The sequence below is a fragment of the Symphalangus syndactylus genome, chromosome 6, assembly GCF_028878055.3.
Source record: "Symphalangus syndactylus isolate Jambi chromosome 6, NHGRI_mSymSyn1-v2.1_pri, whole genome shotgun sequence".
Lineage (NCBI taxonomy): Eukaryota > Metazoa > Chordata > Mammalia > Primates > Hylobatidae > Symphalangus > Symphalangus syndactylus.
In genome coordinates this window covers 107,235,061-107,262,385 of record NC_072428.2, presented here as the reverse complement: position 1 = coordinate 107,262,385, position 27,325 = coordinate 107,235,061, and the positions used below count along the sequence as shown (strand labels likewise).

The following is a 27,325-nucleotide window of genomic DNA, read 5'->3' as shown; positions in this document are numbered from 1 at the left end:
TGTTTAAAGTGTATACATTATACATTAGCTATCTGTATAGGTACATAAACATAAGGACCATTTCTGTAACACATGTATCACTGAAAAATGGAAGGACAAATATTCCAATAGTGCTCACCTCCAAATGATAGACTGTAAGTGATTTCTTTTCTTCACTACAGACTTGAAATTTTCTACTCTATGTACTAGTGGTGTATGTTAATCAGCGGGAGAAAAGGTTTCTAAAGCATGACATAAAACTAGAATCCATTAAGTAGTTCTCTTTGGAGGATAGAAGTACATGGAACTTTTATTTTACACACTTTTTCCATTCTCTCTAGTCTTAAATATTTTTAAACACACTTGTTTTATTTTGGTAACAAATAAAAGCATATATAGCTTTAAAAACAATCAATACAGGCTATTTTCCAAAGCAGGAATTTAGGGGAATTTTCAAAAAATATTTCAGTTTTATTTTAGTTAAAACAAGTTATTTAAGAATAAGTTGACAGAATAATAGCAGCAATAACATCAAGAACAAAATCCTCCTAACTTAAAAAGTTTTTCTAAAAGAACCAATGAGAAAAAGTATTTATATGTATATATGTAATCTGAATTCTAGTTTTAGAAAGATAGTACATGAACATGAAACAATTTTTACTGTTTGCTACAATCACAAAATCCTGCATGAAATTATAGTTGTCCCTCAGTACCCATGGAAGACTGGCTCTAGGAATCCCCTCACCCTGTGGACCCCAAAAGCAGAGGACGCTCAAGTCCGTTACATAAAATGTCATAGTATTTGCATATAACTTATGCACATCCTTCTGCATACTTTAAACCATATCTAGATTACTCATAATACCTAATAAAATATAAATGCTACATAAATAGTTGTTTTACTCTATTGTTTAGGGAATAATGAGTAAAAAATGCTGTACATGTTTAGTACAGACATAACCATGCATTTTTTTCAGAATATTATTTTCAATACGCCATTGACTGAATGAATCTGCAGATGTGGAACCTGCAGATTCATGGGGCAGACGGCATTTGTTTCAGTGCATTTATGACTATATATGAATAACACATAGATTTATTCAAGAACCTAAAAGAGAATGAGAGGCACTTAGGAAGCCAACAACTCTGACTTAATATGAGCAGAATGCACCCAAGCACTATGCTCCCCCACCCAAGCACTATCCTCCATCCTCCAGTGTCACAGTGGGCTGGTGTCATGACTTAATTGCTGAGTTACAGCTACTTATAAGGTAAATGAAACACTAAAAGAGAATTCACCCCAACCAGTTAACTAACAGAGTGGTTATTAATTGTACTCGAATGTCCTACATATGCTAATTCAAACTTTATCACCCATAAAGACATCCATACAACCATGACTCTTTTTGTTCTATCCTTTTTCAAGCTTTATAATAGTAGAAATGACCCTGATGCAAAGCATCTGTCTTGCTACCATGTAGCTGACATTCAGCACCGTCCAGTTCGACATAAATTTCTATGCCTCACTCTGGGTTTTAAGCAGTTACTTAAAACTGCATGATTACTGCATGGTAACAAATTGATAATAGCATAATAATTACATTAGAAAGAATGAAAGTAACATGTTAACTTGGATTCACAATGCTTATATTATAACCAAATACATGCTATTAATCTGTTTCACCAGATATATGGATTAATTAGCAACTATAGCAATGCTCCTAAAACTAAAGTTGTAAAAACATAATTATAGTTTTTGAAATCCTTTGCTTTTCTATTCTACTGTTAAACTGTTAAAATGCCCAGCTGCACCTTCTCAACATCAAGGAGTTACAAGCTATGCTTTGGATTTGATGCCAGTTGTATAAAACTACTACATGAACATGGCTGCAACTATGAGTTCTTCTCCCTGTCCTTCAGTCCCTTCTAGCCACATGGAACCCTGTTTCCTAGAAAAGATTTAGGGATCAGATTTGTTCTCTCTTGGGCTAATAGCTTAATGTCACTGGGTCAATTTTTCTTATCTATAGATTGAGAGATTTGAACTATAAGGCTCTTTTCACCTCTAAGACAAATGACAAATCTCTAATGACAACTCCAGCATAGCACTTAAGTGAAGAATCCAAAACCTTTTGCAACTCATATCACAAAGGGCTAATCTCACTAATAAGTAGAGTTCTTAGCAATCAATATCGCATTCCAGCCTGGGGGACAGAGCAAGACCCTGTCTCAAAAAAAAAAAAAAAAGAAGGAAAGAAATCAATACCTCTTTCACAACAGAACTCAAACCCACACTGATTACATTGGCAAAAATCCAAAAATTTGATAACATAGGTATTTTTTTCAGGTTTGCTTAAAATGAGGCAAATCTACATGCAGCCTATAATAACTATTATTACTACTACAACATATTATTCATTCTAAATGGTTAAACTCAATGAAATTCTCATCTGGAGCTATTATGGCTTGCATTATAACACCTATTTAACACAATGTCTGCAGTAGCATAAAAGCAGAGTTACTGGATTCCTAAATGTGACTCTTTCTCTGGTTTGAGGACAGTCCTTTAGAATCTTCAATAAATTTGTATGCTAGCCACACCCTGTCATAGATGTATATTTTATACTTCTACCTTCCTCTAAGTGATGTTACAGAAAATAATAAGACAATATTTATAAATCACTGAGAATTCCTGATGATGGGGACAGGAGGCAGATAAATTCTAGGCAGAAAAGGGCAGGTCCATGGCAAAGCCCTGCCCTCCAGCTGAAAAACCTGAAACCAAGGCCCAAAGTGAGAACTTATATCCCTGTTTTCCCACTCAAATGTTCCCTTTTCCTAAACTGCCCATGGTCTGCCCCACCCCGCATCCTGTGCCTATAAAAACCCCAGACTCAGCCAGCAGAGAAAGGAGAAGCCTCTGGACATCAGAGACTATAGCTGGACATCGGAGAAGTGGCTTGACTTCAGAGACACAGCTTGACAACGTAACTTCAAAAAAGAACCTGGCTGGAGACAGCCAGACTGGAGGGGAAGATTATGTAGCCCCCTGTCCCCTTTTCAGCTCCACTTTCCACTGAGAGCCACTTTCATCATCGAGAAAAATTCCCCACATTTACCATCCAATTCGTTTGTGTAAACTTGTTTCTCCTGGGTGCTGGACAAGAGCTCAGGAGCCATGAGTGCAGATACAAAAGACTGTCACACTGGCCCTTTGCCCTCACTGGCAGAGGACAGCCACCTCGTGTGAAAGGGTGGAGGGCCCTCTGAGCTGTTAACACTTAAGCCATACATGGATGGCAGAGCTAAAAGGGCACTGTAACATGCCTCCTGGGGCTTCAGGAGTTGCAGGGATCCTGCCTGGATGCTGCCGCAAGGCCTGCACAGAGTTCGCTCCTGCCAGTGCCCAAAAGTGCTCACTCCAGCTCCTTTACCCACTCACCTGGGTGCTCCCTCCCACAAGGTGTGGAACGCAGTGGGTCTGAGTGGAGTTTGATCCTGCCAGTGCCCAAGTGGCCAGCTGACTCCAGTGCTCATGCACTCCAGTTCCCACCTTGTTTGCTCGCACACTCCCTCCCATAAGGAGTTGAGAGCAGTAGGCTGAGTAAACAAGGCACCTGTTGCGAGTCCCACAAAGGGGTCAAGGAAATATCCTGCCTCACTAGTAAGAAATACTAGAAGTTTTGGGTGTATGTGTATACATACACATATACTGGATTGGCTAATTTGTAAATTGGTATCCTGATCAGCTAAATCCCAAATTGATAATCTGGAAATGAAAAATCTACTTTCAGTTTCACCATAGATTTATCAAGATACTTTCTGTACCACCTTTGTTTTATAATCTATTTTTTAAATGGTTACTGAAACACCAGAGGTTTGGTGTAAGTCCTGCTGCTCGCCACACAGAAAGCCAATCACTAAGGTGGCAAGCATTGCCAAGGAAGAAGGCTTTAATCAGGTGCTATAGCTGAGGAGATGGGAGCTCAGTCTCAAATCCATCTCCCTGACTGACTAAAACCAGGAGTTTATATAGCAGGTAAGCAATGTAACAATGTGTAAGAAACCAGGAAGTTGGGAGGGGCAAAGCAGCAAACATGGTGAATGAGGGGATCTCTTGGCATATGGTGCAAGGATCTGGTTTCAGTTCTTTGGTACTTTGTGTGAGAGGCCTAAAAGTGTTTCCTGAGGAAGGAACTCAAGAGAAATCAAATATAAGTTTCAACCTTTTTAATGCCAGAAGGGTCAATTTCTATGATTATCAAAAAGAACAGTCTATGGGGCAATTGGGCTGGTTTCAAAATGAGATATCTTGAAATTCTCTCATTTTTAAGAAAGATCAGGATAAATTATTGAGTTATGGGAATCCCTTGCAATTTATGAAGCAACTGTTCTAGAAAACTCTAAAGGCAGGGAGATGAGAGGATGTATGCTCTTCTCCAGCTCTCTTTTTTCACACTGGTTCAGGCCTCACACAGACAGGCCTGAGAGCAGGAAAAAGTACAATGTGGAGGAGAGCAAAGAAACACATCTTTCCTTCTCTCACTTCTTCCTGACATCCAGAGCAGTGGATGGCAGGGAAACAATGGGCTGTGCTGAGAGGCTGAACTTCTTAGTCTTCCAATTAGTCCAAATATCTTAATTTGGGAGCAAAGAAACGTGTAGCCACTACATTACCTAGCTCTACCTCCCATTCTAATCCTTCTCTATCTACCTTCACTCCTTTATTTCTGTAGGTACAACTTCTACCTTGAAACACAGTAAAAATTGTCACTATGTTGAGTTCAATGGCATATAATATATATTCAAAATAAGAAAAAGTAAACCTTTGAACTATGAGTGCTTATGAACTTAAGTAACATTAAGGATACTGGCCATTACATATATTTTAATAGATTTGCAGTATGTTTTAGAGTAATTATTTTCATCTTTATTCTTCACAAAAATCCTTAGGAAGGAATAAAAATTATCCTCACCATATTAGCATACCACTGGTATCACCTGTATCAACAAAAGAAAGTTTAAATATTCAGTTACTTGGATTTAAGCTAGAAAGAATGAACAGCACCCAAAACTACTAAATTCACCCACTAATTGTGATAGCATCCAAACTGTGATAGCGTCACATAGTTCAGCTGCAATACTAATTAATTTGAAATTATTCTGTGAGATTATATATCTGTACCAGAAAGAGTACAACTACAAAAAGGGCACTATTCATCATTGCACCAGTACTTACTGGCAAACAAACCTGTCAACTAACTACAACTGAGTGTCTTAGGAGAAGCCAATCCCATCTAATTTTGCAGGGGTTCTAAATAGAACACCATTGTTTATGTTGTGGAGTGCTGGTTTCCTTAACTTTACCTGACAGAACTACAAAGATTTAGGAGGTTTAATCTCTCAAAATCTTATTAAAACAAATCCTATTACTCTGCCTCATTATTTGAAGTCAGTGTATCTAACGACTTTTCTTTTACATGTACTAATCAGGCCTGGCCACCCACAGATACTCGTAAATTGCATTATCTTCTGTCTAACTAGCTCACAGTGTGTGGGGTGAGGGGGGTCGCCATAAACAGTTTCGGTGTGATTTACTTTTCCTAACTGCCAAAGCACTCTCTATGAGGGGGAAAAGATCTGCTATCTAAACAAGATAGTAGCTTGTTTTTGTTTTTTGTTTTTGAGACAGGGTCTCACTCTATTGCCCATGCTGGAGTGCAGTGGCACAATCTCAGCTCACCGCAACCTCCACCTCCTGGGTTCAAGTGATTCGCCTGCCGCAACCTCCCAAGTAGGTGGGAGTACAAGTGTGCACCACCACACCTGGCTAATTTTTGTATTTTTAGTAGAGACAAGGTTTTCACCATGTTGGCCAGGCTGGTCTCGAACTCCTGGCCTCAAGTGATCCACCCGCCTTGGCCTCCCAAAGTGCTGGGATTACAGGTGAGCTACCATGCCCAGCCTAGATTAATTGTATCTAGGAAATCATATAACAATATCTAGTTTCTATATTGCTAGAGCACAAACATATAGAACGGCCAGTTTAAAGTGCCTAGTGTAATTTTTTTCTTAATTTCAAAAGGATTGAGGTCAAAAATCCAATTCCATGATCTGCTAACAATTTTAACTATTATTTTTTCCACAGTGCTTAAAACAATACTTTAAGAAATGTTCAATATTCCACGAGAACAATATCCACGTGACATGAAAAGAAAAGTCTAAGTTGATTCCTGGAAGCTGGGAAAGTATGTATTTTATTTGTATATTTGCTTAACAAACATTTATAGGGCTAATTATAGGCCAGATACTTTTCCACAGATTTTTAAAATATTATTATTACTCAATTCTCATAACTACTCTCTCAGGTATGTACTACTACTGTCCCCCTTTTACAGATGGGGTAACAGGTATAGAGAAGTTAAGGACTTAATCAGAATCATACGAGTAGTCGGTAGTAGAAGCAAGATTTAAACCCGGGTAGTTGGGACCCAAAGTTTGTGCCCCTAACCACTCACACTGCCCTCCACAACAAGCTGCCTCTTTTCAGGAGTATCAGAGACATGTTGCCCCTTTAGGCAGTTATTATTCAATAATTGTGGAACTTCCTCAGGATAGATGGATGAAAACAAAAGGCAAACGAAGTATATCTGTCCCTATAAAGTATGCCTAAGGTGTTTGTATCGTTCATCTGAACAGAGTTCTACACTACCATGTCCCAAAGTTCCCTTCACTAACATATTATGTAATATACTATGATTTGAATTTTCCTTAATATACCATGAATGGTTTTTTATTTCTAAATCTATCTCATTCATTTAATACTCCACAGTATTAGATTGTGTAGAGGCCTACAGATGTGGTTAAATAGTCTATTGATTTCTTCAGTTGTTATTATTCAGTTGTTATTACTGATTTTATTCTGCCTTTTTTACAGGTCTCATTCCAGTAACTGCTTAATATCCCCCGTCAGTCTTCTTCAAAGGCTGAAGCCAGCCTCTGACTGAAGCGCAGCCTCAATCTTTCCTGTCTGGTGCCAGCACAGCTTGCCTGGACTTCTGAAAATTGCAAGCCCTTGCTCCTAGCTAGTCACCACACTCCCCCTTTCTTAGTTGCAGATTCCCTCTTGCTGTGGTTTACCAGGTGCCTTCATTGCCCCTCATGCTTGTGTGCCACTTTGGACTTAATCTGGCACACTTAACTCCCTTCATCCACGCCTGAAGCTGGACAGGCTGAAGTGACTGCATCACTTTCTCAATTCTGGCTCCTGCCCACCAGCCTTGCTCTGCTAGGAGGAATTAGCTCTGCCTGGCCAGAACCCAAGAAGTGACAAATCAAACTCGCTCAATAGGTGGTAATTAAACTTCTGGCTCTAAAGCCCAGAATAGGTTGTCGATGGGATTTCACAGTGGCTCCCTGACACTAAGCAAGGATATAGTTCTACATCTAGTTTTAAATCTTAAACTCTAATAGGATTCTCAGAAAAGACAGTAAAGACTAAGGCCAAAAAAAGTTGTTTTAAGGGGAAAATGACAGTAAGTACAAAAGATAATCTGGGGAAGACCTGGCATTTCTGAAATCAAAACATCTGTTACTAAGTGGATCATGACTGCTTAGTTTCTAGGTGAGCTGAATAAAAATACTAACTGAACAATGATGTAGGTTGTTGTCAAATCTAATCAATTTCTTGTTTGTTTGTTTGTTTTTTCCATCAGTCTAGAATCTTTAAGTAAGCCATTCAGAAGATGTGATACTATAGAATGATACCAGCTGAGGAATAGAGTGGAGAGGAAGGGCTGAAGCTGACTTCAGAAAAAGGCCTGAAGCGTGAAAAATGTTGATCTCACTCGCTGATCTATGCTGTATTTCTTTTAAGAATGTATTACTATAAATATCCTTTTCTTCCCACATGCAATCCCTATTACTACACCAAATACTTGTTCCTCTAGGAAATGTGAGGTTGAAAAAAACTTCCCCCATTAAATGAGAATTATTCTGCTTATGACATTAGGATATATGCTCTCGCTTTAAAAATAGGAGGCTGTTGAATTCATCATTTGAGTATATTAAATAGACTGTGGAAGAGTATTATCCTCCTGGAAACCTCTTATCCCTCACTCTCATACCACGAGGGATTGCCAGTTAGGTCTAATGACCAATAATATCCACAGCCATAGGTAATCAGAAGAGTTTCTGGTTTCTCTAAAGTGGAAAATAAATTGCTGCCAAGTCAAACCAAATAGCATAGAGTTTTGTATGATCTGCCTCTAATGCTTCTCTGTGTAAACATGCTAACTAATGACATCTGGAGAACAAGCTATGTCATGCAGCTTCCTCAGTGATAACTTTTTAAACACCTGGTTACAGATCTTTATCCAAGGGTGTAACTGAATTACCTCGCTCCTCAGCCCTAAGCCACCTTGTCAGTTTACCCCAGTGTGCCATACAAATATTACTTTCTATACGTGCCATGATATGGAAAAGGTTCGGAAGGCCTGAATTAATATTTATCAAATATCTTACTTTGGCAAAGCCCATATTTTCATATGGTGTCTTTGAAGAATAAAAACATGTTTGAGCTGGAAAGATCCCAGATAACTTTTTCCCAAATGGGACTCCTTCAAGTATAAGTTCCATAGAATATTAAGAGATGTTAAATTAATTGGGAGAAGGAATTTGAGAAATACTGGGTTAAAGTTTAAAAGTTTTTTTTTTTTTAAGTGCAGGATGTCTAAGACATTCGGATATGCTGAATGCAATGTCATTCTCTAGCAGGAGGGTGTAATACAAATTAATATTTATTTAAAGATAGAGCTTTTAAAATAAAGTTTTTTTGTTTTTGTTTTTGTTTTTTTTTTGAAACGCAGTCTCGCTCTGTCGCCCAGGCTGGATGGAGTCCAGTGGCGTGATCTCGACTCACTGCAAGCTCCGCCTCCCAGGTTCATGCCATTCTCCTGCCTCAGCCTCCTGAGTAGCTGGGACTACAGGCGCCCGCCACCACGCCCGGCTAATTTTTTGTGTTTTTAGTAGAGAGGGGGTTTCGCCGTGTTAACCAAGATGGTCTCGATCTCCTGACCTCATGATCCGCCTGCCTTGGCCTCCCAAAGTGCTGGGATTACAGGCTGGAATATAGTTTTTTAGATGGTGGTGAAATGCACATAACATAAAATTTACCATCTTAATCATTTTTAAGTGTACAATTTACTACTGTTAAACATGCTCACATTGGCCGGGCGCGGTGGCTCACGCCTGTAATCCCAGCACTTTGGGAGGCCGAGGCGGGTGGATCACAAGGTCCAGAGATCGAGACCTTCCTGGCTAACACCGTGAAACCCCGTCTCTACTAAAAATACAAAAAGAAATTAGCTGGGCGTGGTGGTGGGCGCCTGTAGTCCCAGCTACTCCGGAGGCTGAGGCAGGAGAATAGCGTGAACCCGGAAGGCGGAGCTTGCAGTGAGTGCGGAGCTTGCAGTGAGCAGAGATCGCGCCACTGCACTCCAGCTTGGGCGATAGAGCAAGACTTGTCTCAAAAAAAAAAAAAAAAAAAAAGCTCACATTGTTGTGCAACCAATTGCCAGAACTTTCTCATCTTGCAAAACTGAAACTTTATACCCTTTAAATCACAACTCTCCATTTCCCCCTCCTCCCATTCCCTGACAACCACCCTTAGAATACCTTTTGCAAGTAATCATTCACAAAATATAATTTGGAAAATGGTGCTTTATATTTTATGGTTCATCGTCTCATTTTACAGATGAGAAATGGGCCTGAAGATGTTAATAATCTGTACAACATCACAAGTTAACAGTGAACCAGGTCTTGAACTCACTGGACTTTAAGTCTGGCCTCTTTTCACAACACTTGGAGTAGAAAGCTGAAACAAGCTGCTTATTAACCAAATTCCATCACCAAATGTCCTGAAAGTTATTTGTATCTATCAGGTCCATTTCAAAGAAAGGACTAAAATAATTTTCCCTACAGCCATGCTAAGTCCATGATTCTCCAAAGCAGCTACATATAACATCAAGAAGCCCCAATTTAAACATGCCATGCCTTTCTAGAGCATCAATTTCATTTGATGATTAGAAAATTAACTGTTTTATATTAAGTAATCATGGATATATTGCAGGCTAAAGTGCAAAATTAACCTAATTTAAAAGGACTTCAAGGGTACAGTGTTTCAGCAGTGAGCTGCTTTTGCCTGTGGTCCAGCTGCCAAGGGCATCCATTTCCATCTCTGTCTCTAGGGCTTTTGAGAAGCACTGAACTGAAGGGAAGAGCCTCAAATATACAGTAGGACCTGGGGCAAAGCTCAACAGGGGCACTCTGGTAACCCATAAACCAAACTGTGCTTCTACATGCACCTGGTGGGTTCATATCAATTACTAAAGCTCTTAAGTACTTGTTTCTCGATGAGCACCCAAAGTCTCCACAGAAGTAACAAGTCAGGGGGATCTTCCAGTTAATAATCAACCAAAGGAGCACAAAAAGGAGTGATATTGTCTCTTGCTAGACATCAAGTTTATGATGTAATGGGACAATTGACAGCAGAGGGGAAAAACTGAATTACATATCAAGCTCCTATTTGGAATGTCCATTGGAAAATGGCATTTAAATTCCAGTATTTACTTCTTCTTTCTGCAAAATCTACATCCAGAAAACTTAAAATAGTTATACTGTATGCCCATTTAAATTCATTGTTGCAATGTACTTACTAAAATTCAGTTATATCTAATCATATTATAATAAAAAGTGAAAAATGATTTCCCCTGTCTTCTGAAAATTGTCCAAACAGGCAAGCCACAATCTTTTAAAAATAATTCTGCAAAGGGAGGAAGGATATGATACTTTGATCATTAAGTTTTAAATTTTCGTCTACAAGCTACTGTCAACATTCTAAGCTTTTGAAATTACCAGCAGATTTTCAAATACAAAATATATAGTGATAATATTCTTTCCTTCATTTTAGCTGTGCTGAAGCAGCTGGCTTGAAGCAGCTGGCAATCCAAGAGCAAAATGCAGCAGAGTGAAGCCAAGCACCTCCTTGACTAGTATCACGTGCTAGTGCAAGGTCGGCTTTGGTTCCACTTGGCATTTCCTTTTAACCTGCCTCAAAAGATCCCTTCTCAGAATATCTGCATCAGTATGTTAATCCTGGCACTGGGTTCTGGGTATTCATTCTTTCCCCAGCTGCTCGCTGTTTCACACCCTCTAAAATCATGGCTCCCCATGCCAAAATGAAAGGCAAAATGGCATATTAAATACACAGAGAATGAGTGCCATGTAAGGTAAGAGGCATGTGCCATGAATATTAATGTAACCCAAGCAATTACAATCATTTGAATCTACTTCCTGTGATAAAAGCCTATACAATGAGAGCTGGCACACCACGTCAGCTGCTCACTGCACAGAAAAGGATGCAGTTAACCTTGGCGAAGGTTAGGAAGCTCTGTTTTAGTCACTAAAAGGAGGACTTCATTTTTCTAATAGAGTAAGAAACAACTCTGGATTCCCAACTCCCCAAGACAGCCAATTATTTTCAGGAGCACTGCTCAATTATAAAAATAACTTTGAATTTGCATTAATTGAAGATGTGTAACATACTGCAGATAGGTGGCGGTAAAGTAGAAAAACGTAGGATGAAACAATTTGTGAGAAAGTTTAAATCATTCTTAGCCATTGCTAGTTAATTTGTTAACAAATTACTCTGTACTTTGGTAAGTGAAATAATATAATAGTAACAAAAACAACTTAGTGCTAGATTGGAGCCACTACCTACCCTAAGACATAAAAAGGAAATGCTTCTTATAAAATGAAAGAATAGTGAAAAAGAAAAAAAAAAGAAGAAAAATATATAATTCATTATTTTTGACATGTGCATTTATAATACAAATAGTATTTACCAAAATAAGACCAAGCATCCTAAACTGTGAACCCTACAATAACACATGATGTTACTCTTTATAGCATAACTGAGGTTTCCAGAGGCCTAAATTATCAGACCTGCCAAATCTTTTCGTGTACATCTAAAAGAAAAAAGAAAAAGCAAAACAACCTAACAAAACACTAATATGTAAGCATGAAATAGAAAATAACAGGAGCTTTGCCAGCTTCATGAAATTTCTCCATAGGTTATATCCCAGCTCAGCCAACACCATGTCAACAAATATCCACTGGATGCAGAATGAAATGTCACTGTGTAGAATTTAAGAGAATTTAAGGGAAGCATCCTTGCTAATAAAGTTGAGACAAAGCACTGTAGCTGAATTGTCTGTTTTGGGTACGACAAAGATTGTATGTGTCTTTGACCAAACTTCAGTCAGGCTCCTCAAAATCCTCTTCCCAAGTAGGTCTCAACTTTTAAACTTTGTGTCCATGTTTGCATCGTCCAATTATTGCAAAAATCTTTAGCCACAATCTCCCACCCTTCTGGTCACCCTCAAAATCTGACCAAATTCCCCAACCCCAACCATCCCCCAGGAGACAGCTAATCACTCTGGCTCGTATTCAGCCAGACTCCTGTTAGGTCATTTTATCTTCTCAGTAATTTTCAATCCACTAACACACACCTACCCACCCTGCTCCCTGGCTATAAAACTCCTACTTTTCCTTGTACTCAGAACCAAGTTCAGTTCTATACTGGGGTCTCTTTTCCCTTCCTGCAACAGTCCTGAATAAAATCTGCTTTTACTGCTTTAAATGCTGTCAAGTTCTGGTTTTCTTAGTCATTGTGCCACTTTGGAAAACAGTTCGGCAGTTCTTCAAAATGTAAATGATAAAGTTATCACATTATCCAGCAATTCTACTACTAGGTATACGCTCACGAGGATTGAAAACACATGTCCATGCAAAAACTTGTATAAAAATGTTCAGAGAAGTATCGTTCATAAGCCCAAAAAGTAGAAACAACCCAAATGTACACCAAGTGAAGAAGGGATAAATAAAATATGGTATATCCATATAATAAAATAATAGTAATAGCAACGGAGCACTGATACATGTTACAAAATGGATGGACCTTGAAAACATTAGGCTAAATGAAAGAAGTCATTCACAAAAGGCCAAATGTTGTATACTTCCATTTATATAAAATTTCTAGACTAAGCAAATCCACAGAGACAGAAAGTAGATTAGTGGTTTCCAGAGAATGGTGGGAGGAAGTGGAAAGTAACTGCTAATGAGTATAGAGTTTCTTTCTGGGGCGATGAAAATACTCTAAAATTAGATAGTGATGATGGTTGCACAACTCTGTGAACATACTAAAAACCACTGAATCTCACTTTTTTTTTTTTTTTTTTTGAGACGGAGTCAGTCTCACTCTGTTGCCCAGGCTGGAGTGCAGTGGCATGATCCCGGCTCACTGCAACCTCTGCCTTCTGGGTTCAAGTGATTCTCCTGCCTCAGCCACCCGAGTAGCTGGGGCTACAGGTGCGCGCCACCACACCCAGCTAATATTTGTATTTTTTAGTAGAGATGGGATTTCACCATATTGGCCAGGCTGGTCTCGAACTCCTGACCTCGTGATCTGCCCGCCTCAGCCTCCCAAGGTGCTGGGATTACAGGCATGAGCCACCACGCTGGCTGAGTCTCACATTTTTAAAGGGCAGATATTGCTGTATGTGAATTATATTTCAATAAAGCTATTTAGAAAAAAAAAAGTCATTGCTACAGGTTCATTTGTTCAATATCTATTTGTTGAGGGCCGACTAAGTACCAGGCACTGGAGCTATAATAATACATAGACACGGTCTATGTCCCAGAGTTTATGGTTTTGTGGAGGAAACCTGGGTTTAAACCCTGGTTCAACACTTGTGGGAATCTGGGAAAGTATTTTACTTCCTCATCTATAAATAAGGTTTAAAGGCAGATGATTGGCACACTGGAAGGACTTGCTAAATGTTATTTCTAAATGAGTACAAAGGCAAATTATAAATGTCAGGAGAGAGAAAAAACATGAATAAATCAAGAGGACTTAGTTTAGGAAGTAGGAGAATGTATTTCTTCAGGAAATGACATTTGGGCTGAAATCTGAAGGATCAGTTGGAGGGAGTCAAAGAATTTAAGGAACTTGAAGACCTGCAGACAAAGGAAAGTTTAAGTGCAAAGTTCCTGAGGCAAGGAAGAGTTTAAGGTATTTCAGGAACCATGGTCAGATGATACCGAGCAAGTGAGGGAGAGGTAAGCAGGAGCCAGAACGTGCTGGGTCTTGAAGACCAAAATAAGTACTTTGGATTTTATTCTAAGTACAATGGAAAATCACTGACGGTTTTTGAACAGAAGGATGGCATGATCTAAATTATATTTCAAAAAGATGACTGGCTGCTGAGAGGTGAGGAGCATAGTACAGTCAGAAGGCCACTGCTGTGCTCTAAAGGAAATATAATGATGACTTGAATTATGCTATCGCAGAGATTCTAACAACCTTGACAGACACACAGAAATAAAAAACAAGGACTTGAGGCAGAATTCCTTTCTATTCTGCTCTATAAATGCAGCCTGCACTGGATAGAATACAAAAGGAAGAGTGAACCGGTATAAAGTGTATCATAAAAGACTTCAGGCCGGGCGCGGTGGCTCACGCCTGTAATCCCAGCACTTTGGGAGGCCGAGGCAGGCAGATCACGAGGTCAAGAGATCGAGACCATCCTCGCTAACAAGGCGAAACCCCGTCTCTACTAAAAATACAAAAAAATTAGCCGTGCATGGTGGTGGGCACCTGTAATCCCAGCTACCCGGGAGGCTGAGGCGGGAGAATGGCGTGAACCCGGGAGGTGGAGATTGCAGTGAGCGGAGATCACGCCACTGCACTCCAGCCTGGGCGACAGAGCCAGACTCCATCTAAAAAAAAAAAAAAAAAAAAAGTCTTGAACCAAAAAGCCCTCAAATTCCTAGTTTTATTCCCAACTTGCTATAGAATCTTGGCAAATGCTTCCTCACTGAGTCTCAGTTCTTTATCAGTATAGTTAGAATAATACCTATTCCTCAAAGGTTACTCTAAGACTTAACTGTCTTAATATATGGGAAAGTGACTGCAGAGTTGCAGGCAGTGTGCTTTTAAGTGTTAGTCAGTTTAAGAGATACACCCAAAGGAAAACAATATACACAATGAGATTAGTCATTTTTCCCCCTTTAATGTCAAGGTGTGTTTTGTTTTAATGAGGATAAATTAAGCTTTTTCAATATACGATGGCCTGTAGAGAACAGTGTGGGGATCCATCAACTCCTGTTTCATGGCACGCACTTGCTGGGAAACTCTTAAAATTTTTGCAGGTGAATCCTCTCCCACAGACACATCTCTGGGAAGCAAACAGTATTTTAAGAGAAAGCTTTTCCTTAAAGAAGCCCAGACCAGGGAATGTACAGACCTGAAGAAGAACAGTGTACATTTGCTATAAAACAGCTTTATGAAGCAACAAATAAGAGAATTGATTTTAGGAGATATTTTGGCAAAGTTCATGACAAAATTATCTGTATTACAGCATTAAAACTTGACCGAAGTAAATAAATTACAGTCAAATTTCACCTGCAAACTCCAACATGTTGGTCCTGCTGCTGGTGAAGACACCACTATACACATTATAGTCACCACTTTCTGAAGGATGTTTGTAATAAGGGTACACTTGGGACTTTTCTCAAGTTAATTAAACAGTTGTGAAAAAAGCAAAAGCTTTCGAGACTTTGCTGGAAACCCCTGACAGAAGCCTACAGGGAAGTAGTTTTTTAATTACCTTGATATTTCATTAATGTTTTTCTGACTTTTTATAATAATTACATCACATTTATTAAATTTTTTCTAAGAAAGCATTAACTAAAAGAAAAGCAAAAGAATATATGTTTATTTACAATATGTTAAGTAGGATAATGTAAGAGAAAAAAACTTTTCCCATGTATATTGTCCCATAAATTTTAATGTTTATCTTCAATAGAAAAAGGTAGCAGTTTTTTCTTGTTGAATAAAATGCCGTATTAAAAAAACCAAAGGTAATAAAATAGAAAATGCCTTTAAATAAATGCTATATTATGTTGTCATAGCTATTATTTAATTACTGAAGAAATATGACAAAATCTAATTATTTCCCTAAATAGAAATTTAATGTTCTGAAAATTATTGTGCTTCAAATCTTACACAAGAACACTGATACACATTAGTATAAGTAATGCCTGTCGGGAATTGCTATAAATGGCACATACTGGTATTAAGTTTCGTCCCCAAGATGTAGTATCAAAGGTATTTTCCAAGTTAGTGTATGTTTCTAAAAATTCAGCTTCCTTCAAAGAAGCAGGTTAACTATGCTTCTATAGGAAGAGATATAAAACCAAGAAAGCAGCAGATGGAATTATTTTATTTTATTTTATTTTGAGACCAGGTCTTGCCACGTTGCCCAGGCTGGAGTACAGTGGCACAATCTCGGCTCACTGCAGCCCCACCCTCCCAGGCTCAGATGATCCTCCCACTTCAGCCTCTCAGGTAGCTGGGACTACAGGTGCATGCCACCACACCCAGCTAATTTTTGGACTTTTTGTAGAGATAGGCTTTCACCACAGTGCCCAGGCTCTTCTTCAACTCCTGGACTCAAGTAATCTGCCCATCTCAGCCTCCCAAAGTGCTGGGATTATAGGCATGAGCCACTGTGCCTGGCCCTGAAATACTTTATACAAACATAAATGCAAAAATCTTTCTCCATGTCCTATCAATTGAAAGAAACAAAAACGAACAGAAACAAAAGCTTTATCATTGTGAAAACATTTAGTCTTTGTCCTGGGCTTAAAGCAAAAAAAAAGAATTGGTACTATATTTTACAATTCACATAAAATCATCAGTCATATTATTTAAAAAGTCTTATCACCCAGATTTCTAATTTAATTTTGTCTAGGACCTCAAAAGAAGAACACAGTGAAATACAAAAACAAAAGCAAAGAAACAAAAAAGCAAACAAGATTCTATTTCCAGTTTTATCTTTGATTTTGATTATTTTTCTGTCTATAGGTCAATATCTGTATGCTTAAAAAAAATCAATTCTTTAAAATATCACTATCGATTAATGAGAGCATCTGCAAAGGTCAAAACCAAGGGATTTCTTAACATTCTTTTCTTCTACTTGAAAGATGTAAAAAACTAAAGGAAAGTTTCCAGCATCATGTGCTCCACTGTATCTGACTATGTAGGGGGATTAAGGCACTAATAATTCTAACTAAAATGGCAGAACTAACCCATTATTTTGGCCCAGAATAGATAAACTGAGTTGATCACAGGAGTGCTAGCCAAGCTCAGGATGTACCATTTTTCTATCCAATGTTTGACATACAGAGTAGATGAACATAAACATTCACTTTTTTCCTATGAAGAATCTACATTTAATTTAACTTATCCATGATAAACTATTGTATTAATGATTATGTCTTTTAAGGAGACCTCACAAATTTATTTTATCTTAGAAAAATTTAACATGTATTAAATATAACGTTCCAGAAAAGGAAAAGGGAAAAAAACAAACACATGAATGGCACTGCTACTGCTACTTAGCATTCTAACAGACCAGCTCACTGAAATAAATTCCATAGACTACTACGAAAGTGTGATTGAATTTCATATCACAGTGAGTAAAAGATTAGTAAGCTATCACCTTTAATCAAACAATACTGACTCCGATCTCCATGAAAGCACATGTGCTACAATTAGAATGAACTCCCTGCTTAGGGGCTGAAAAAGTGTAAGATAGGGTACCTGTTGGCAAAATTACCATCTATTATGGACTGAACTCTGTTCCTCCAAAATTCTTACGTTGAAGCCTTAGCCCCTAGTGTGATGGTATTTGGAGATGGGGCCTTTGGGAGGCAATTAGAATTAGATGAGGTCATGAGAGAGCCGCCCAAGGGACCCTCATGATGGGATTACTGCCCTCATAAGAAGAGACTCCTGAGGACTTGCTGCCTTCCTCTCTCTCCCTCTCCCACCTTTCCCCCCTCACCCTGTGAAGACACTGCAAGAAAGTAGCCTTCTGCCAGCCAGAAAGAAAGACCTTGTACCAGGGAACCAAGTCAGCTGGCATCTTGACCTTGAACTTCCCAACCTTCATAACTGTGAGAAAGAAATTCCTGTTGAGCCACCCAGTCCATGAAATTTTGTTATGGCAGCCTGAGCTTCTGACTCATATACCATCAAATCAGTCACACACAAGTTATCCTTTTGAATCAGGACAAACCAGAAATATAATCTGAAAATGTGCTTAGATTCTTAAGCTTCGTCCTACATACTAATTTTCCAAGTGACAACCAATATAAATATTGTTCCTTTTCTTTTTCTGGCACAGTAGTGGCTACACATTTCCTTTTAATGTCAGTGTCCCTCTCTATTACCCTTTTATACATAATCCTCCATCTTTGCTATGTCTGTGGATTCAGACCTTCCTTTAATTACTAATTCAATTTATATTCTACCCTTGTGCCTTTACAGATATAAAATTCAGGCCCTTTGACTGGTCTTCTGAAAAGTAGAACATTTACATCTAAGTTTTTCTTACCACTGAGCCTGGGATTCAGATAATTTACATAAATGTTCTCTGGGTATCTAATTATTTTACATAATAAATAATTTGCATCAAATTACTTGTAAAAAGCATCATAAATTATTCCTATTACCCCTCCCCCACCCCAACCAAAAGTGTAGAAAGTGAGGTTCAAATAAGTTTAAGCAGGCTGGCCGGTGAGAAGGGTGAGCCAATGTACTTGAATCTTCTAAGACTTGCTCTTCCTGCTTCCCCATTTAGTGTAGGAATCCTTAGAGCTCAATTTCGTGGTTAAGACTGCAGGAAAAAAAGCCAAATGGGCAATCTGATTCCCTACAGCCCACACATCTCAGAGACCTAAAACTCCTTTTAATTGTCTTTAAAATGGCAGGACCTAAAACTCCATTTAATTGTCTTTAAAATGGCAGGACCTAAAACTCCTTTTAATTGCCTTTAAAAGGGCAGGAATTGGATTTACTTTCCCATTTATTTATGGGAAAGGCAATATTATATTTTGTTTTTTTTTTTTTTTTTTTTTTTTGAGACAGAGTCTCACTCTGTCGCCCAGGCTGGAGTGCAGTGGCGCAATCTCAGCTCACTGCAACCTCCGCCTCCCAGGTTCAAGCGATTGTCCTGCCTCAGCAACCTGAATAGCTGGGATTACAGGTGCCTGCCACCACACCCAGCTAATTTTTGTATTTTTAGTAGAGACCAGGTTTCACCATGTTGGCCAGGCTGGTCTCAAACTCCTGACCTCAGGTGATCCATCCGCCTCGGCCTCCCAAAGTGCTGGGATTACAGGTGTGAGTCATCACACATGGCCAGGCAATATTATATTAAACATTATTTTATCTCATGGTAATCACAAGATTGAGAAAAAAATTGATATATATGAAAAACATTATTTTAATTATTTAAAAATCCCTGCAAACTATCATTTTAATAGAATTACTTTATTGACTATTAGTTTTCATGCAATTTTATTATCCTTGAAATCACACTGTGGGTTCTATTCTATTTAACATTACACCTTAAATATATTTGTCAAGCATTTAGTCTTCATATTTTTCATTGTAATGACTTGATAAGATTGTGTCATGTGGATGTAGCATCACTTACATACCAGTTCCCTTTCAATGAACACTGAAGTTAAACACTAGGGTCTGTATAAGGGAAATGTTTCTATAATTATGGTTTTGCAGTCATGAGTTACCTGATATTCTGCTTGCCTTCTCCACATTTCCTGTTAAAACTGATTCTGCAACTGATTCTGTAGCTCTCAGGCCTATTTTGATCTCCATTACCCATAGACTCTTATTCTTTGACCAGCCAGTGTCTAGCCCTACCCAAGGTCTGTGTGCCTCAGGTACCCCCAGACTTTCCCACCAAAAGATCCCACTGCACTTGTGTCAACTGGTTATGCTGATCAAACAATGTAAAATCCAGAACAAAATTTTAAAACCTAATCAGACAAATCCTAAAAATGGTGGAGGTATAAGGTCCAAGGTCAGGAATATATTAAAAGAAAACTAACAATTACTTGGTATATGAAAATTTGATTTATTTTTTTGAGACAGGGTCTTGCTCTGTTGCCCAGGGTGAAGCGGGGTTGTGAGATCTTGGTTCACTGCAGCCTCAACCTCCTGAGATCAAGTGATCTTCCCACCTCAGCCTCCCAAGTAGCTAGGACTACAGGCACATATCACCACACGTAGCTAATTTTTTTTTTTTTTTTTTTTTTTTGCATAGATGAAGTCTTACCATGTAGCAAAGGCTGGTCTCGAACTCCTGGGCTCAAGTGATTCTCCCACCTTGGCCTCCCAAAGTGCTGGGATTACAGGCATAAGCCACTGTGCCTGGCCAAGAATTTGATTTAATATTAAGATCCACAGTAATTCTGACCAGAAGCAGTACTTCTACGAAATATAGTCTCTGAGAGATGACATAATTCTCAACTCCAGAACAAGTTTAGATCTATATCTCTAAAATTAGTAGGAATTTCATATATATCCATACATATGCCAGAAATTCCATATATATTACATACACACATTCTCACACATACATAAGAATGAATGAAACTTTGCCATTATTTGTGCCCATTCTAGTATATTAAACAGGCAAAGACATATTTCTTGCCTTGACCACTATTTTCTTTTTAAATAATAACCTATTCAAAAGCAGAAATTATATCTACTATTTCTTTTTATCTTTAATTTTTGTGGGTACTTAGTAGATATATATATATTTATAAGGTACATTAGATGTTTTGATACAGGCATGCCATGTGTAATATCAAGCATCACGGTAAATGAGATGTCCATCACCTCAAGCATTTATCCTTTGTGTTACAAACAATCCAATTATATTCTTTTAGTTATTTCTAAATGTACAATTAAATTATATTTGACTATGGTCACCCTATTGTGCTGGCACATACTAGGTCTATTCACTCTATTTTCTTTTTTTGTACTCATTAACTATCTCCACATCCCTGTGTCCCCACCACTACCTTCCCAATCTCTGGTAGCCACCCTTCTATTCTCTATCGCCATTAGTTCAACTGTTTTAACTTTTAGCTCCTACAAATAAGTGAGAACAGGCGAAGTTTCTCTTTCTGTGCCTGGCTTATTTCTCTTAACATAATGACCTGCAGTTCCATCCATGCTGTTGCAAATGACAGGCTCTCATTCTTTTTTATGGCTGAATCGTACTCCATTTTGTATATGTACCACATTTTCTTTATCCATTCATCTGTCGATGGATACTTAGGTTGCTTCCAAATCTTGGCTATTGTGAATAGTGCTACGATAAACATGGGAGTGCAGTATATCTGCTATTTCTTTGATACCATCACACAGTAGCTGTTGAAGAAATATGGCCAATCTATTGACTGAAAAGCTGAGTAAAGTTTTTCTACATTGTGATTTCTCATAAAACACAGGATGGATATGAAAATAGGATTTATAATTCTTAACTATTTCCCTTTTTTGATAATTGGCTTCCTCTTAAGAATTATGATGCTCAATTTTACCATAATGAACTATGAAATCAAAGCAAATTTAATCTTCAAGTAAAGCAGCACCATGTCCCTTTATGAAAAATAAGTCTCCATAACAACCAATAGAAAAGATATATAGCAGATAGTATTAAATAGAACATATTTGAAGTTTTCCAGATCAAGTGCTTTTATGCAAACTGATCATTAATTTCCAAAGACAAATAAAGCTTTAAAAAATCATGTTTATATTTCACTGGAAAATAAAAATAAAAAATATCATCATACAAACAGTATAGGAAATAACAGCTCTTGTGCACAAAGCAAATGTGTTATTGAATTCCCTATCTTATTTAGATAGATAACTTGACTGGCTAAAGAACAACTGAGTTTCAAACGGCAAAACACATGTGTTTCCAACTTCTCATTCACATAGGTTAATCAATATTCTTGATTCTCTTGACACCCACTAGCAAATATAAAGATAAAGAATTAAAAAGTAGAAACCTGTGAAAGATTAGTTTGCTTTCTAATGATAGCACATCTAAATCCTGGCATCTGTGGCCCCCACACAAGAAACAGTCATTATCCTAAGACAGAGGAGTGGAATCAACTGAGGTTCTGCAAAACATCCCACTCAGGTAGGATTACTATAACTACCAGACTTTACAGGTGGTAACTGAAAAAAGTAGAAAGGGATTTTGATCTGTAACTTTAACTTTATAGTACAAATTTTTAGTCCCAGAAAATTAATATGACAGGCCCATGTTCATATAGTACATAGTCAAGGGACTCAGGTTCCCTCACTCTACTACATCACTATCTCTTTTCAAGGGTATTTTGTAAAGAGGAAAAATAAGTCCCAATAAAGAAGTTTCTTGTACTATATTCAAATGGACAATTTAGTACGGGTCTGAAATAGCTTAATAACTAATAATGTTAGACATCTTCGACTGGGCAATTTGCTGTGTTTGAGCACTTGAAGTCAACTAATCAAGCATAAACACGTTAGCACATAACTCAATCATACACTCTCTTATTAGGAGAAGCCCTAACTCACAGCATGTAAACAAGTATCTTAAAACTTCCTAAGTCTTAGTTCTTAATTTTTAAAAATTCACAATGAATCAACAATATGGAAAGAGTATCAATTATATCCAAAACATAAGGTTGAGCACCATGTGAAAAACAGGGTAACAAAAGAAACAGTCCTTGACCTAAGGAATTTTCAAATCTAGTTTTACTTTTATACTGGGTTAGCTATCACTTAAAGATGCAGGCAAAAGAAAGTCACTTTCAGATACATGAAGAATAAATGGAGTTATTCTACTTGAATACATAAGTATAATGACATAAATTAGGTAATGAAATACAGCTCTAAGTATGTCTATGAAAACCTTTAAATAGGCCACAATTTAAAATAATTACATTTTAAATTGTCTACCTTTCAAAATCATTAGAGAAAAAATATAAAGACTCAATGAAAACTAAATCTACAGCTTTAGATCATCCACAAACAGATAACCACTGACTTTATCTCAGATACTGACACTATATTGAAATGGGCAGGATAAGAGCTAGGACCCTTCAATACACCAATAGAATCCTCCCTCAGGGTGACCTTGATGTAAAGGAATCTCTTATAAATGTAATCTCTTATATGTGTAATTGAGCATCATAATTCTTAAGAGGAAGCCAATTATCAAAAAAGGGAAACACTTAATAATTACAAATCCTATTTTCATATTGATCCTGTGTTTTATGAACAATTACAACTTAGTAAAATTTTACTCAGCTTTTAAGTCAATAGATTGGCCATATTTCTTCAAGATCCTTGTGTAAAGATCTTGCATAAGATCCTTTCTACTTTACACTTTCTTCTAGTTTATCTTCTTTATTTTTATTTTTTATTATTTATTTTTATTTATTTTTTTTTGAGACGGAGTTTCGTTCTTGTTGCCCAGGCTGTAGTGCAATAGTGCAATCTTGGCTCACTGCAACCTCCACCTCCCAGGTTCAAGTGATTCTCCTGCCTCAGGCTCCCAAGTAGCTGGGATTACAGGCATGTGCCACCACACCCAGCTAATTTTGTATTTTTTTTTAGTAGAGACAGGGTTTCTCCATGTTGATCAGGCTGGTCTTAAACGTCCAACCTCATGTGATCCGCCCGCCTCAGCCTCCCAAAGTGCTGGTTACAGGCGTGAGCCACCGTGCCTGGCCTATTTTATCTTCTTTAATCTCACATAACTCTCATAACTCTGAGCAAGAAATATATTCAGCAGCACTGCACAGAAACCCTTTTATCACCTGGCACAGCTTTCCCTTCTCACTTAGTGTGACGGTTAATGCTGAGTGTCAACTTGGTTGGATTGAAGCATGCAAAGTATTGATTCTGGGTGTGTCTGTGTGGGTGTTGCCAAAGGAGATTAACATTTGAGTCAGTGGGCTTGAGAAGGCAGACCCACCCTTAATCTGGTGGGTAAAATCTAATCAGCTGCCAGTGAATATAAACCAGGCAGAAAAACATGAAAAGACAAGACTGGTCTCACCTCCCAGCCTTCATCTTTCGGGAAGCTGGATGCTTCCTGCCCTCAAATATCGGACTCCAAGTTCTTCAGTTTTGAGACTCAAACTGGCTGTTCTTGCTCAAGCTTGCAGACAGCCTACTGTGGGACCTTGTGATCGTGTAAGTTAATAGTTAATAAACTCGCCTTTATGTATATATGTATATCTATCCTATTAGTTCTGTCCCTCTAGGGAACCCTGACTAATACACCTGGTTAATTAAGCTGGAACAAGAAGTCCTGCTGCCAGTTTCAATAAAAAGAAGCAATAGTACCAGAAAGGGGGAGACTTGTAATTTACCCAAATATGAACACCAAAAGCACCTAATATTTTATCAGATAAATAAATTCCCACTACCCAACTGAGCAAATAAGGACTTACAAAGGTTAGAGTGTAGTGGTTGGAGCATAGGTTATTGGTGACAACGACCTGAGTGCAAATCCTGGGTCCAGCAAAGAGAAGTTGTGCAATCTGGGATTGTTCACTCAATTTATCTGCACCTAAGTTTCTTCACGTGTAAGTTGGGGGATAATCCCAGCACTTTGGGAGGCCGAGGCAGGTGGATCACCTGAGGTCAGGAGTTCGAGACCAGCCTGGCTAACAAGTCGAATCCCTGTCTCTACTAAAAATACAAAAAATTAGCCAGGTTTGGTGTCATACACCTGTAATCCTAGCTACTTGGGAGGCTGAGGGAGGAGAATTGCTTGAACTCGGGAGACGGAGGTTGCAGTAAGCCGAGATCATGCCACTGCACTACAGCCTGGGCAACACAGCAAGACTCCATGTTAAAAAATAAAATAAAAAAATTAAGGAGCAGAAAATAAATAAATAAATAAATTGGGGGATAACAACAGTACCCACATGTCACAGAGGATTAAATCAATCAAACTGAATCCTTGGTATAGTGAATTACTTTTTAGTAATTGAGCAATTACTGGGTGACTATTAATCACTATTACACATAATTCTGATTACTTCAATTAAATTGTCCAAGGCCATGTATTTAATAAGAAGTGGAGGAAAAATGTTAACTTAGAACCAATGAATGCATGACTGGGGATCCATATACCACATTACCAGCACACACAATGCCTAATATTCCTAATTCATCTGCTTTTCATCCTTGTATGTAGCCCTTTCTACATCTTTGTAAAGAAATATCATGAGATGGATGTATTACTGAAATCCAAATGTATTTGCTGCATTTTCCTGGCATGTCCAGCAGAGAGTTCAGTAACAAACATCTGTCAGATACTGGTTGTTTTTAAAAAACAATGTGCTGGGGAAATGCTCATGTAGCAGGTGAAACTTAGCAGGTGAAACTGTTCTGTTCTTCACCCATGAAGACATATTTGTCAAATTACCAAATAAACCAAAAATCAAAGCCCACACCTCAAGCATAGCACATTTATAGCACAGACAAAGTGTGATAAAGGAATGGCCTAACAAAGGCAGAATTCACTTATATTCTGTGTTCATGGGGTCCTTTTAAGAAGAGGAAAACTCAACAATAAATGTCACTTGCTAAGTAAATTACCAGCTCAACTCTACCTACCTCCACCTCCAGGATGCATGTGCGATGCATTGTGTCACAGGCACAGCAATAAGAAAGAGCAGTTCCTGATCTCTGAAGGATTTTAAGAGACTTGTGCTGCCAACACGAGACCAGCTTGACTATTCCAAGAATGGAGGCTGGTAGAGAGACACAACCTTGCTGAACAATGCCTCCACTTCACTGGCTGTGTTCTTTTGTGTTTATTTTACAGTTTTAACAAAAGCAGATCATACCTAAAGGGGTGTGTGCACAGGTTTTAAAATACAGTATGTAGAGAGTGCTCAGAGTGTGGGAAAGCTAGCTAAGGTCAAAACTGTCTAGACGGGCAGACATGGTGGCTCATGCCTGTAATCCCAGCACTTTGGGAGGCCGAGGTGGGCGGATCACCTGAGGTCAGGAGTTTGAGACTAGCTTGGCCAACATGGTGAAATCCCATCTCTACTAAAAATACAAAAATTAGCCAGGCCTGGTGGCACATGCCTGTAATCCCAGCTACTCGGGAGGCTGAGACAAGAGAATCGCTTGAACCCAGGAGGCGGAGGTTGCAATGAGCAGAGATCCCACTCCAGCCTGGGAAACAGAGCAAGACTCTATCTTTAAAAAAAAAAAAAAAAAAAAACTGTCTAGACCTCTCTTTTAGTACATCACTCTCCCACACCATACATAACTCTCTATCTTCCCTCCCATGTAATTACTTTCCACCAATCATAAACTATAAGAGCATCTGCATCTATCTGACCATTCTATTCCCAACATCTAGCCAGTTTCTGGAACTTGGAAAGTGCTCAATCAACAGTTGCTGGTGGCCAGAAGGAGGTGGCCTGCTGAGACCCAAGGGACTGGCACAGTGGAGGGCTGGGAACAGGATAAAGCAGTGCAAATTTGGCAGCTCAAAGCTGTGGTAAGAGAGCTGTGCCTATCTTTCCCTAGTTCTAGTCATTGTTGCAAGGCAAGTTCCAGAGGTACAAGCAACAAATGGAAATGCTGAAAAGCTTCAAAGGACGAGGGCAAAGATCCCCACGAGTAACAGAGCTGACTTCCCTAGCAAGAGTGGTCCGTGTTTAACTCTGACACCTTCGAGAGCATCGAAAAACACTGCAAGAGTTGAGAGCCCGGAAATGGCTTGTCAGGAGACTAGGGTTTTTAGTGCAATTGTTCTCATGCCCTGATCATTATTATTCTATAGCTGCCTGGAGTAGACAGTAGTTTTTACAAATTATTTTGGTTTGAGTAGAAAATTTAGTTTCTTTCATTAAAACAATGTGCTCTGTAAAAACTGTCTGGCTTTTTTTCCTTAATTTAAAATTTCTCTACAAAGAACAACAAACAACTTAAATGCTCAACAACAGGAAAATGATTAAGTATTCCATGCAATGGAATATCATATAGCCATTTAAAATGTTGTCTTTGAGTAACAGTTGATAAGATATAGAAAAGAGTCATAATAGAATGTTAAGTAGAAAAATGAGGATATAAAATTGCACATAAAGTATGAAGCATCACACTGACTAGATTTTTTTGTTTTGTTTTGTTTTTTGAGACATAATCTCACTGTGTCGCCCAGGCTGCAGTGCAGTGGCGTGATCTCAGCTCACTGCAAGCTCCGCCTCCCAGGTTCACGCCATTCTCCTGCCTCAGCCTCCCGAGTAGCTGGGACTACAGGCGCCTGCCACCACGCCCAGCTAATTTTTTGTATTTTTAGTAGAGACAGGGTTTCACCAT

The 27,325-nt window shown here is 38.4% G+C and overlaps 1 protein-coding gene and 1 long non-coding RNA gene across 21 annotated transcripts in view; one reads left to right on the top strand and one right to left on the bottom strand.

The window, feature by feature from the left end:
* The window catches only part of ST7 (suppression of tumorigenicity 7), a 280,933-nt gene that overhangs the window by 148,327 nt on the left and 105,281 nt on the right, over positions 1 to 27,325 (bottom strand). The window lies entirely within an intron of this gene.
* On the top strand, positions 3,931 to 7,002 carry LOC129484922 (uncharacterized). The gene is made up of 3 exons (XR_008658564.1): positions 3,931 to 4,018; positions 6,128 to 6,227; positions 6,917 to 7,002. It is a non-coding gene; the product is annotated as an uncharacterized lncRNA (long non-coding RNA).